The sequence below is a fragment of the Cyprinus carpio genome, chromosome B5 (genome assembly GCF_018340385.1).
Source record: "Cyprinus carpio isolate SPL01 chromosome B5, ASM1834038v1, whole genome shotgun sequence".
Lineage (NCBI taxonomy): Eukaryota > Metazoa > Chordata > Actinopteri > Cypriniformes > Cyprinidae > Cyprinus > Cyprinus carpio.
This window is the reverse complement of record NC_056601.1, coordinates 29,573,461-29,587,075: the sequence shown is the minus strand read 5'-3', so window position 1 is coordinate 29,587,075 and position 13,615 is coordinate 29,573,461. Positions and strand designations below refer to the sequence as shown.

Sequence of the window (13,615 nt, the reverse complement as noted above, 5' to 3'; positions counted from 1 at the left end):
CATCTGTGACATTATCACCAATAAGTATCAGGAAGAATAAATTAGCTGTGAAAACAAAACAAAAATAAGAACTATAAATCATAACTGTAAGTGCTGTTTCATTGAAGACATAATTTAAGATGGTTTATGTGATCAAACAGCTTTATGCAATATTTACTAGACAAAAGACACCAGTGTTCCTTAAGCACAGAAAAAAAGAAAAAAAAAAGAAAAAAAAAGAGGTAAATGGTGCCTGGTCCTGGTCTAAGGTCCAGGTCTTATTATATTGGTCTGGCTTCTGACTCTGATTTAGTATAAATGCCTATAATTGCCAACTATTTTCAAGGCCAGCTGGTCTTTAACTCTGTTTTGTCTATAAATGCTACATCAGATTTAATCTGTGGTTCAAAGCTTCTCATGAACTTAAATCATAAGGGATTTTTTTTTTTTATTTATTTATTTTTTGGATAAGGTTGGATGAATGTTCATTATAAGCTATTAGTTCTGTGGACGGCATCTGTGACATGCTGTCGATGACCACAGACTTTCTTTGGCTCTTTTTAAATAGGCTGACAAATAGTTTGTACAGAGATAAAAATGTATGAGGCAAAACCATCTCAATGGAATTAACTGTTGCAACACTTAGAGTGATAAAATCACTTTCTTACCCTGTCTAACAATGTTATATAAAGCCGATTACAATGGTAACTATACAAATTAATTGTTTTTAATGGAATAGCTCACAGAAAAATGAAAATTTTCTTAAAATGTAGTCATCTCTTGGCCATCCAAGATATAGATGAGTTTGTTTCTTCAACAGGTTTGGAGGAATGTAGCATTCCATCACTTGCACTCCATGCAATGGATCCTCTGCCTCTGAGAATCCAAACAGTTGATAAGTAATCCACACCACTCAATTCCATCAATTAAGATACTGAGAAGCCAAAAGCTGTGTTTTTGTAAGAAACAAATTAAAAATAAAGAAAACTCCATAATCCATGACGACACTTCCTCCAGTGAAAAAAAAAAATAAAAAATGCTCTGGTCTGAATCAGGAGAAGAAATATCCACAGATCAAGCACCGTTTACAAGTCAAAACAGCTCTAAAGAAATATGTTGGTGGATCTTGATGTGAGAGGACAATTAATAATAATAATAATAAAAGCAGCTTTGCATTTCTGCTTTAATGCCTAACAGACTCGCATTACTTGAAACAAGATATTTGTTTGTTTTGCCAACTGAGGGGCGGATGTTAATTATTTTCTCTCCGCATGTGTCATGCAGATGCTGCAAATATTTAACCCGGAACAATCTTGTAACTGAGCGTTTATTTCAGCACCACGGACAGCTCTCGAGCTCAGTTTGACTGGCAGCTCCGCGCTTAAGACGCGAGTGATTCCGTCTTTATTCATCCGTTATGTGCGGACTTTATAACTACAGATGCCTTTGTAGTAACGCACTTAGCGAATTTTATAATGAAATCCTACACGATAAAAAAAAAAAAAAAGAAAAAAAAAAAAAGGCCAAGTCTCGGGATGCAGCTTTTCTAATATCTATCTTAATCCTGGCATACATGCACATTTACACGCATAACACGGTGGAATGCCATTAAAAAAAGTAAAATAATAAAACGCAAATTATATCACCAATCAAATAATAGGTAGGAATAAAGACGCTCTCTCTCTCTCTCTCTCTCTCTCTCTCTCTCTCCTCCAAACACTGGATGTGCTTCAGTCCCTCCCCTTTCGGTCTGCCATCACCCTCCTCTACAATCCAGTAAAGTGATGCTCGGCGCCTCCTCCTCGTTTCTCTCCGCGTTTCTCAGCAGCAGTCGGACTCTCCATCTCTCCATCCGGAGCTGCACTGCTGTCGGATATTTCCTCCTCAGCTCTGCTTTTACACTCGACCGTTTCTCAGATGCTGCTCAGCGAACCGAACCGCCGGATTTCTCCCTCTTGAGTATGAGAGGGACCGATGACCCATCCGCACAACAGAACCAGAGCCAGCAGCATGAGCCGCGCCGCCGGACCCGGAGCCTCAACAGAACTTTAAAGCAGCGCGGAGCGTCAGATTCCCGACACACGGGTGAAGCAGTTTCAGGTGAGTCTTCTGCTTTCATTGAGCTGGACATTAAATGTGTAAGCGATGGCGAGCTGGGCGCGTGTGAAACTGAATGCTGGAGGGATTTTACATGCAGCACTTTATGGAGGTCCTGCGTGGCCAGTGCATGATATTTCTTGAGAGGGTCTTCTGCACAGATTTGAACCGGACTGGGTCTGGACTGCAGATGCTTTACTATTTGAGTAACCCACGCGCGCGCGTGTGTGTGATCTGTTTTCAGTCCGTGCATTGCTCATTGTTGCAAGTTTGGATGCGGATTGATCTAGATTTGGTGTATGTAGTACGGGGGTGTGTGTCTCTATATCTATTCTCTCTCTCTCTATGCGGGTGTGTGTATGCTGTTGGGGGGGGATATATTGGTGTATGTGCGGGGGTTAATGCTGTTCACAGCCTAAATGCCCATTAGTGCACAAAGCATAAATGAAGTCTCATCACTATTAGAGAATGGCACCATATGTCTTCAGATATTCAGAGAGGCTGAATGAATCATTCCGCTTTGTAGTCAGAACTCAGCAACTGCACATTCAGGACAAACATGATAATAAGAACACTGTTTTTCCCCTATTTGTATGTTTCCTGCTGCATCTGCAAAGTCAATAAACATGCACACTGCAGTAGAAAGCATAACAATCTCCATCCTCATGCCTGCATCTTACCGGGAACGTGATGCACAAGAATTTGAAGTGTTCACACTCGAATTTTGCTCGGATGTGTTGTGGCGAGGAGCTAGTGTTGCTGGTGAAAAGAGGCCAAATCTTCATGGCTCTGCCACAAACGGCGTGTTGAGGGCATGGAGAGGCTCAAAGCTGGAGGTGAACTTGTGTGGATGTGTTTCTGATGCTTAACTGTTGGGGGAGCTCTCGCACTTTTGCGCTTAATGTCAAATGTGACTGAAGCTTTTGGTAATTGAGTGATTATGATGGACACAAAGGCGCATACTAGAGTTCTAAAGTGTTTTTTTTTTTTTTTTTTTTTTTTTACAGGATGCATCCCATTACTGGTGTAGTGAATCAAACCTAATCATATTATGCAAAATTATTAATTTATTAATTGAAATTAATCAATTTTAGTGTTCAGTCCACAGCATGCTTTTAGTGGCCCAATTTGAACTGCATAGTAGGGATGCTTTTTTACAGTATGCTTTTAATTTTTTTAATGCGAAATAGTCCACAGCATGCTTTTAGTGGCCACGTTTGGATTGTAGAAGTGAATTTTTATTTTTTATTTTTTTGCTAAAATATAAACAAGATGAATGTCCAATTAAGCACAAACAAGCCACACTTGTGACCGTTTGATAATGTCAGCAGAAGCTCCAGGCGACTTTGTATCACTCACCCAATACAAACTGGTCCAGGTGCGTGTCACAGCCTGATGTTCTCCTCTGCATCCGCCGGTACCTGTTCTGATCTTCATTCACTAAGGCAAATAAAAGATGGTTGAATACAGAGCCTCTCTCAGCCCGTCTCGGACCACAGACATGGAACTGTGGACGCTTGCTCTACACGCAGGCCAGGACAAGAATATCAACGATGGGGCTGCTTTGGCAGAGGGAATAATGAGCACTGTCTCATGCTGGCAGGAGTCGCATTGGCTGCCACGTGAAAGGGTGCAGCTGGGGGTCTTGGCGTCCTGGTTCTCAGGAAGAATCATGTGCTACTGAACGCCTGCTTGTTTATTGTGCTGGTCTGTAGTGTCATAAAGATGACAAGGCTCAGATGCATCTATCAGTTCTGACTGCTGTCTAGTATTTATGTTTATGTGAAAACTGAGGTCATGGTATGAGACTTAAATGTTGGAAATTAAGATTTTATAATTCGTAACAAACTTAGATTTATTATCAAACCTGGGTGCACTACAGTTTTAGGATACAGAGGAGAACAGAGCTAGTTGTCACACTTTTTACATCAGCGAATATTTATGTGTGAAGTCAGTGAGTCAATGTACATACTTGGAATTATTTTCACTGCATATTATTTTTTTTTTAAAATAGTTATAAAATATAGCACACACTAATCTACACTAATTTCAGTCATACATCCAATTATTGTAGTTAAAACCATTTTAAATTATTAACTTTTTTTTTTTTAATGAAACATTAAATGATCAAAGTGATTCCCCCATTTTACAACAAAAATAACAGTGTGACAATGTTACAAATGTAAAAATATGACTCCCAGAAAGTGGGATGCTATGGATGCTTTTGAATGCTGGCTATTATTATCTATGAAAAAAAAAAAAAAAGGTATATGTAAAAGCTAAGGTGATGATGAGACTTAAATGTTGATGTTTAAATTTTAGTATTTGGATTTATTATCCAATCAATGCTTAACCGGTACTGTGGTTTTAGGATATAGGGGAGACTGGGGCAAGCTGTATAGAAGAATCATATTAATCAAAATATGACTTATTAAAGTATAATCAATGTGAATATAGCCATTTATGTATCACATCATTCTACTATTATAATCGTGTATTTGCCTGCATGTATAGAAGTCGGTTTGAGAATGTGGCAGACATATGGTGAAGCTGAGTGTCTTGTTTTGACATTAGACAAAATACGGTATATGATGGATCCCTTACTTTCACGGAACATAAAATTAAGGCCTCCTGTCTGCTTCTCTGCTCCAACAAAGGTAAACTATAATGAATATGTATTAAATGTATTGAACACGCCTAGAGGAAAAACTGTTTAAAAGAGGGTACAGAAAAAATATTCTGGAGATTCTCTGCAGAGTCTCTCAACTACATTATCTCTGATAATAAAGTCTGTTTTCTGGCATCAGAACTCCAAGAGTTCAAAAGTGATTCTTCATAGAAATGGCAGGAGCCACCACAGCTATCACACTTTTTATTTATTCAGTATAAATTCAGTTTCTCATAGATACCTAATAAATCACATAAATTAAATATCATATAAAAATTTCAGATTGCACTGAAATTACACTGTTATTGTCCAGGAAAAACACATTTAATATACTTTGACTCTGATCATGGGGCATGTTGTCACACCATATGGCCAGCTGTTACAATGGAAACCTGGCATTAAGGTATAATTCACCAAAAAATTAAACTGTATCATCGTTTACAAAATATTATTAAAGAACATTGGTAACATTGATCGTTTTGTCCTTTTTAAGGACAAAAAAAAAAAAAAAAACCTTTCCCCAAACCTTCTTTGTTTATGTTTGTTTATGTTCCACAGAAGAAAGAAAGTCATAGAGGTTTGGAATGACATGAGAATGATAATTTTTGTGTGATCTATCCCTTTAATCAGACTATTTTCACAAGCATCGCATCCAACACAAAACATGGCTAAATACTAAATATAAGATTACAAGAGGATTATATGTGAATATGTACACTAGCTTTGTCGTAATTTACCCAAAGTCATCTTCTTTTATTGCCAAAGAAATGTCCTGACTTCTGCCTAGCAGGACACATGTCATTACAGCATCACAGAGGCGAGAACGTCTCTGGTGTTCTGATTAATTCAAGACTTTAAGCAGATAATACCAGCACTTCTCTCTCCGGGATATGGTAATTGCGAAGCATGTAAAAAGTCGTTCTCTGGGTTTCAGTGATTTGAGTAATCTCAGAACACCTTGTGTTAACAGAAATGAGCTAGCTGCTAAAATTAGCCCGCTGATAATAATCCTTCTATGCTAATATGAAAATCGGCATGGGGAACATTAAATGAATATCAGCCGGATCAATTGATCCAGCTTGCAGAATTCATCTCAGCCCCGTAGTGTTAATATAGACGCCCAAATCAAACATTTATGGGTCAAATATTACTGAGAGATTCTCCAGTGACGTGAACCGGTGTCATTATCAGTCGTCTTGGCAGGATTTCCACATGATTAGAGGATATCCACGGTATGTTTAATCTTTTACATTCTGAATGGCTATTACGACACTGTAGTTACAGTACTTATGCCTTTAATGTCATATGATAGGAGCTCAGCATAAATGTATGTCAAATTAATTGACTTCATAGGCATAAGAGATCTGTACTGTAGAGTTCTGTTCAGAAATCCAGTGCACTGCCTTAATGTCTAATGCCTTCATAGGGAACTAAAGAAACACAACCTCATAAGAGGGTGATTTGAGATGCTCTACATAGGTAGCAATAACGTGAGCTGCACAAACAGATTTCATTTGGTGGCCATCATGGGAACGCTGTCAGTTATGCGAGTAAAACTCCCATTTAAGTAAGTAAACAAACAAACAAACAGTCTTTTTTTATTATTATTATTAATTACATTAAACATGATTAGTGTTGTTTAATTAATTTATTTAAAATGTATATTAATTTATTTAAATTATATTATTTTTTTTTTTTTTTTTTTTATTTCTGTGTGTGTGTGCAGTGTAATAATCTATAAAGGTCATTTTATTTTATTTTTATTTTTTTTTTTTAACTTTTTTTTTTTACTTTTTTTGTTTTTTTTTATTCTATATTTTTTTATTTTTTTTTTTTATTTTTTTTTGTTTTTTTGTTTTTGTTTTTAGTGTTAGTTTGAACCTGTGTTGGCCTAACATTATAAAAAAAACATAATTTAAAAATTATATTAATTTTTTCCGTTCAGAGTGATTAAACATGAGCTGTCAGATTTTATTTCTTATTTTTCATTATTTTACTAATTTGAAATTAGTTTTTTGTTATGTTTTTAGTTATTTAGGTGATGGTGTTAGTTTTTTATGGGGATTTTTCATTCCTTAAATAGGTCATGGTCATAATTTTAATTTGACTTTTACAATTCTAGTCCCTTTTCAGTTAACAAAAATGTTTACATTTAGTTTTATTGTTTTGTTTGAAACCTTGCGTCTCCATTTTTATAATGTCCCTCATAATTTTTTATGATAGAATTGTGTGTTAAATGTTCCTGTGACACTGTGAATTTTACTTTCACTGTGAATTTAATATTTCAGCTGCCTGTGAGAATTGTAACTAGATTGTTCTGGGCATAGGGAGTTTTTGATTAGGCTATTAAGTATATTAGCTGTTATGAAAGTCCCCAATCTCACTGTGGCGCGTCTTCTGTCTTCTGTTTCATATCATTTAATAATGTCTCTGAAATAGGTCTATCAGTAAAGCTGGAGGAAATATGTGTGCAGTTCTTTGAAGAGATGATCTGATTTGTGCAATTATGAGTCAAACGACACTATAGACTAAAATTATGTTTCAAGAAATGTTGTTGTTTTTTGTATAATTATTAAAATGACACTATAGACTTTTAGATTTTTCACAACAAAAATTATGTGGGGTTTTAGATCAAGTCACAACATTGAATTATATGCAACAGTTTTTCTTTGACATTTTAGTGGGTTTTTTGGTGAAGTTGTAAGTTTGAGTTGTATGAAAAGGTTTTTATTTGACATTTGATTTAAATTCAACATTCATTCATTTTAAGTTTTGAACTAGTGCTGAGATGCAAGAAAAGAAGCTGAAAACACAATAGATTTGGATTATTGTTGGTTTGTTTTTGTTGTGGAGAGAATGTATTTTTGATTGTTGTGGTAATTTTTTTGTTTATGTGTGATATATTGATCAAATATTGGTGTGTATATTATATGTGAGGTGTTTTTTGTGTTTTTATTTTTTTTTTTTGAACCGTTGTATATTTTTTTTTTTTTTTATTGTAATATTAGAGTGGCATTTCAATATTTTAGACTCATATAAGTGTGTAGGTGACACCAGGTTTTTTCAAGCGTAACTCAGTGTAAGCTTAAGTTATTATTAAGAAGAAAATGAGCGATTATTATTTTGATAAACTCAGTGTAAGCTTAAGTTATTATTATGAAGATGATGAGAGGTGTTTTAAGTTTTACATTTGTTAAAGGATGCATTGAATCTGACAGCATCTTCATCGCAAAGCATGAGTTACCAATTTGGTAACCCTTTACTGCATTATATAGATTCATGATGTAGGTTGTAATGCATTATGTGTTTTTTATGGGTTATATAGATTCATGATGTAGGTTGTAATGCATTATGTGAGATTCCTTGTTATATCTCTCAATTTTTTTGTTTGTCACGCTTTAATTTAAACTGAAGATGAATAGCACTATTATAATGGGCTATGACTTTCCTGACCAGGCATATAGTGCTTTATCACTTATAATGTATTTTGTGTGTTGTTGTTAATTTTTTTATTGATTTATTTTTTATTTATTTTAAATTTGTTTTTTAATTGATATAGTGCATTATAACGTGCATGATAGAACTATTCAAGCCTTTCATGCCAGACTGGGGAGAGAAGTGTTGTAATAATTTTATCATGAAAAATATACATTAGCCAAACAACTAGTATGAGAGCTGTTTTACTTACAACCCCCAAAACCAAGTAAATCCTTAAAATCAAAAGAGCATAATCAAAAACCCCTTCAAATTGATCACCATTTGTGCGACATCCCCTTTAAATTGATCAAAATTGCCAGTGATTTCTATTTCAAATAACATTATAAATTAGAGTAGATGTAACTCTGAGATGCCAGAAAAGAATTTTACACTAATGTGGCTTGCACCAACAAGATATTTTAATTGAACTATTCATTATTTCACTACATTGATCCTACTTTGGCTTCTTGAGGATTATTGTTATTATTATTATTATTATTATTACATTGTTTTTATTTTAGATTTTGAAATATTATATTTTTTTGTTTGGAGCATTTGACTGTGGATTAATAATGGTGCACAGAGTTCACAAAGAGACTTTTGTTATAAGATGCGGTGAATCTGACAGCAGCTACGTCACAAAGCAATTAGTAATCAATTTGCCTACATTTTATGTATAAAGTATAATGCATTATAAAGATATTCGTAATGTAGGCTGTAATTCATTATATATTTTCAGCACTAATAGTAACTTTGCATTATAAATGGATTATAAAATTTGCAGATTCCTTGTTACAGCGGGAATTTTTTGTTTGTCATGTGTATTATCTAAAGGTGTAACAATTAATAGATAAGTATTGAAATGTATTATCACTGTGGTTACAATTATTCATGTGATCATACAATGCATTATAAGGTGCATTCCAAGACAAAATCATTTTTGTAATGCATTATACATAACTCACGTTACCTACAATTACATAATGATTTGTCTGTAAATGACAAAGACTATGTTTTTAAAACAGATACTCATGTGCATTAGCAGTGGCCATTAATACTTTTTCTCATGCAATTTATTGACATTTACTGACACACTTTAAAGGAGCCGCCCCTTAAAACATATAATTTCAGACACAGGGGCAGAGTGATGATTAAAAATCATAATTTTTGTGACTATGTGACTGTTTTAATAACATTATAACTAAACCCCAAGGAAGACACTTAAAAAAAATCCATGTCAAGACCCCTTTAAATGCTGATTACATGGTTCTAAGAAGGGAAGTGCATGGCCCTTCATGGGCGACCGGGTGCCCGGTGACTGTTTTTGCCTGATCTTCATAAATTATTAAAATCCATGGTCATTTGCGGCGATTAACCTCCTTAATTCATACAATTATGTAATGAAAGGGCTGAATGTAAGGCTGTGCCGTGGCTCCCGACTGCTTAGGCAGTGGGGGAAACACTCGTGACAGAGAAAACCTCAGCACTCGAGCTCAACTGAGGCCCACCAGCTGCTTCAACCTCGCCGCTGCCAACAGAGACCGCTGGGATTATTAATAAACAATGGCAACCTGTGGGGGAGAAGAGGTAGATGTAGTTTGCCAGTTGGCTTGACTTAACCTCAGCGTCATTGCTTTTCCCCAACTGGAGTGGAGAACGGCTGCCAGTGAGCTGGAAAAGGAAAGGGCATGAGGAGACATCACACACATACATCTTTGCTACAGTAGTGCTGTAGAATTAATGGATTAGCGAATGCGGATACTTGTGTAAATCCAATTGTCTAAGCCTTCCCTCCGTCTTTGACAAGACCAACTGATCTTCATATAAAGTTCCTCTTTCTTGAGTCTTATCCAAAGATTTAGAGTGAGTGAACGATGCAGCTTTTGGTAGAGAGATTTGATTTGAAGAGACTTGAAGAGCTCTGATCACCCGTGCTAAAAACCTTTTGAAGTACATATTTGTGTATAAGTGATGTAGGCAGGAATTGCATATAGAAAAGAATGAACTAAGCAGTTACAAATGAATTACAAATTACAAAACATGATTTGTAATGCAATTAAGCACACTGCTTGTCAAAAAGTCTGCATTGTCTTTTATTGCATTCTTTATATTTGGAAATAGTGCCGAATAATTGTCAGCTGTGTAATTGTCAGTGTCATATACTCAGGTGACCAACACTCATAAGTTTAACACTCATGAGAATCTCAATACCACTTTGATAACTTGCAATCAGAAATCTCCACATCTAAATGGTAATGGTTTCCTCTCTGCTCTATTATTTCCCTGCCGAGCCGATTGGAGACGGTTTAATGTACCAGGGAGAACAGCCATGACTCAGCATAATAAAGCAGCGTCAAGTATCTTCTCCACAAAAAGCCCCAGATCCGCTCGCTACCTGCAGTTACTCTGTGACTGACAGCACCTTTGACTGAGATTTACATTTTGCTTTAAAGCGAGTAAGTCTTATAATTGAGTCTTAAGAGTAGCTGTTCCTAGATCAGAGGTCACTGAGATGCGAACTGTTATCAGAAACCACTTAAGAAAAGAGAACAGATAAAAGCAATGAAGTGCTCATTGTGTGGTTTTCTTTTTTTTTTTTTTTTTTTTTCTTGGTCTGCACCAGTGCCAGTGGTCGTCTCCTGTTTTTTTTTTTTTTTTTTTTTTTTTTTTTTTTTTTTTTTTTTTTTTAATTTCTGTAGAGAGAGATGCTTTAGAGAAAGAACAATGATGGGTAATCTTTGCCACACTCGGCCTGTATCTAATTGATTAGTTCACCAAAAAATGATAATTCTGTCACCATTTGCTTTCCTCTGAGAAATGAGATACTTAGCAGAGTGTCTGAGCTTCTGTTATCCATACACTGAAAGCAGATAGTAATTTATATTGTTAAGCTCCAAAATAACAAGAAAAGCACCCAAACAAAGCTTTTACATGTAGGTATCCAATTTTCCAACATGGTTTCACTGGAAATATGTTCTTCTACCTACACTTTTGCAAAACTTCAAAAAACACCAACAGTTTTTATTCCTTTTTTACACAAATTATGATTATGGGGCAGATGACTGATTAATAATGGCTTATTTTAGTAGCTTATTTTAGTTTCTTGCGCAATACTATGTTATGAGCTCAAAACAATTTTACCATAGTGCATGATTTGTAAACTAATAGTTTGCAAAACATAATAAACGCTATATGAATGGCTTTTCTGATGTACTGTAGTAAACTTGCTCGGTAGCGCACCCAGTACTGCATTACATTTGCAATGTAAAGCATTTGGATATGAGTCCCGTCAAACACGAGTCACGATAAAAGAGCTGAAAAACTTAGGAGACACAGATGCAAGATAAAATAAATGTGTCAGTAAATGTGTTTTTATCTCCTGTTTTGGTGGTATGTTATTTTCAATTGAAATTGAGCAGTAACCTTTTAGTGTCACTCAATGGACATTTCTTTTCCAAACTGCTGTTATACATACAACAGCCAATGTAATAAAATGTTCTGCTCTTCTATAAGCACCACCTGCTGTTAGTGAATTTGCATATTCATTCAGCCTCTAAACCGTTGATGACAATGCTAACTTGCATTCTAAAAATCTGGAAAATTCACATAATTAGGTAGCTATAATTAATTTAAGGCATGTCAAAGAGTCTGTGATAGAAATAGCATGCATGGTCATTACTGCAATATACCCTGTTACCCAAATCAAATGCTTTTTTTGTCATTTTTAAGGACTGGCAGTATGATTCACTAACCCTGACTGGAAAACAGAAGCTCAGAAATTCTTATTTTATGTTTCAAAAACGGCTCAACATTAGAGTTTGTAAATGATTATGAAATGTAGATTTTAAGGTGATCTGTTCCTTGACATGCCTGCAAGAAATATCCCGAAATAATGAAGGGTCACACAAATGGTCGGTTTTGTAGAGTCTTCTCATATAATATATTGCCTTGGCCTCAGGCTAGTTAATATTCTCTCTTCATCCGGCCTTTGGATGAGCCCTCAATATCGCTCCATTGTAGTTCTGCCGCTTTTAAGCTGTTCACAGACAAGCTTCAAAGTGGAGGAGGCCGAAGCTTCAGAGAATGTTGTTAGTCTGTTTTTCTAAACTAAAGTGCAATATCAGCTCTGAAAGAGAGAACAGAGGCAGAGAGAGAAGTAAAAAGCTTTCGATTTGATCCGCTGGGACCGAAGCGGTGACGTGAGAGCCCCGGCTGAGCTGCGACTGTGGCAGTGTGCTTGATTTCCCCATAATTACCTAGAGTATTTTTGCCCTCTGTTTCTGCCCCTGCCTCCGTCGAATGGAGCAGCTATTCTTTAATCTTGTCACTTCTCAGGACTATGGAAGTGGGTTTTGGAAGTACCTATTAGAGGAAGGAAATTGCACAGGGCTCTCCCTTTGGCCCTTCCGGATGGTTTGAGAAATGAAGAAAGAGAGGGTCATGGGAGAGGAGTGGGACATTATGGATGTTTTTATAAATGGGGAAAGGAGAGAACAGAACAGCACAAAAAAAAAAAAAAAAAAAAAAAAAAAGATTTAGGACCAGAAGGCAAAATACTGGTTACTGGCCTTAATACAAATGTCAAAATATATTTATTTATTTAGCAGTGGCTATAGAGTGTACATCAAATTCATTCATTCGTTCGTTCATTCATTTATTCAGTGAATGAAGAGTGCAAGTCAAAATACAAGATTTTTGCAGTGATTTTTTTTTTCAACAAAATGCATAATGTTTTGAATGTAAAGCGTATTTAAAAATGCATTATTTATTTATTTATTGCAGTAAATGTAGAGTACACGTCAAAATGCCAAGTTCTGTCATGAAACTCTTGATGGTGCAGGCTGATGGGGCATTAATGCAAACTGATGATATTCACAGCATTAAACTACTTGGCACAAGCTGATTGGTTGTATACGTAGCCAATGAGTTTACTGCTTTACATTAAAATTTTTGGTTAGCACTCACTAGAGTTCCTCTGAAACCCTTCACCTTCCACAGCTCCAATTGTATAGATGTTCTAATGGTTATTATACATGCTATTTGTGCAGCAGCAGTATGTTTTAAATACTCACAGCACTGTATCAGCATATGTACTGGCATTAGCAAGCAGCAGCAGCAGCAATAATCTATAACTACAGCAATAACCAACAGCAGCAGCAATTCAGCAGTAGCAGTGTAGCATATCTATTCTGCCAAGACCACATACATTAACATTGTCATATCCATTACAATGCTAAAAAAGAGAGTTGTCATTATAGAAATATTTTTTTCTTTCTTTTTTTTGCATTGAATGTACAGTATACATCAAAACATGTGACTTTTTGCAGTGAATGTACGTACAGCACGTAATTAATTATTTTTTTATTTTATTTTATTTTTTTTACTGTGAATGTA

General features: G+C 35.5%; 1 protein-coding gene across 1 annotated transcript in view; it reads left to right on the top strand.

Moving 5' to 3' along the window:
- The first annotated feature begins 1,725 nt into the window (after positions 1-1,725).
- Positions 1,726-13,615, top strand: part of brinp1 (bone morphogenetic protein/retinoic acid inducible neural-specific 1) — a 161,346-nt gene continuing 149,456 nt past the window's right edge. Inside the window, exon 1 of the mRNA XM_042723074.1 lies at positions 1,726-2,079. The gene's annotated coding sequence lies outside the window, so the exon portion shown is untranslated. The remainder of the gene's footprint in view (positions 2,080-13,615) is intronic.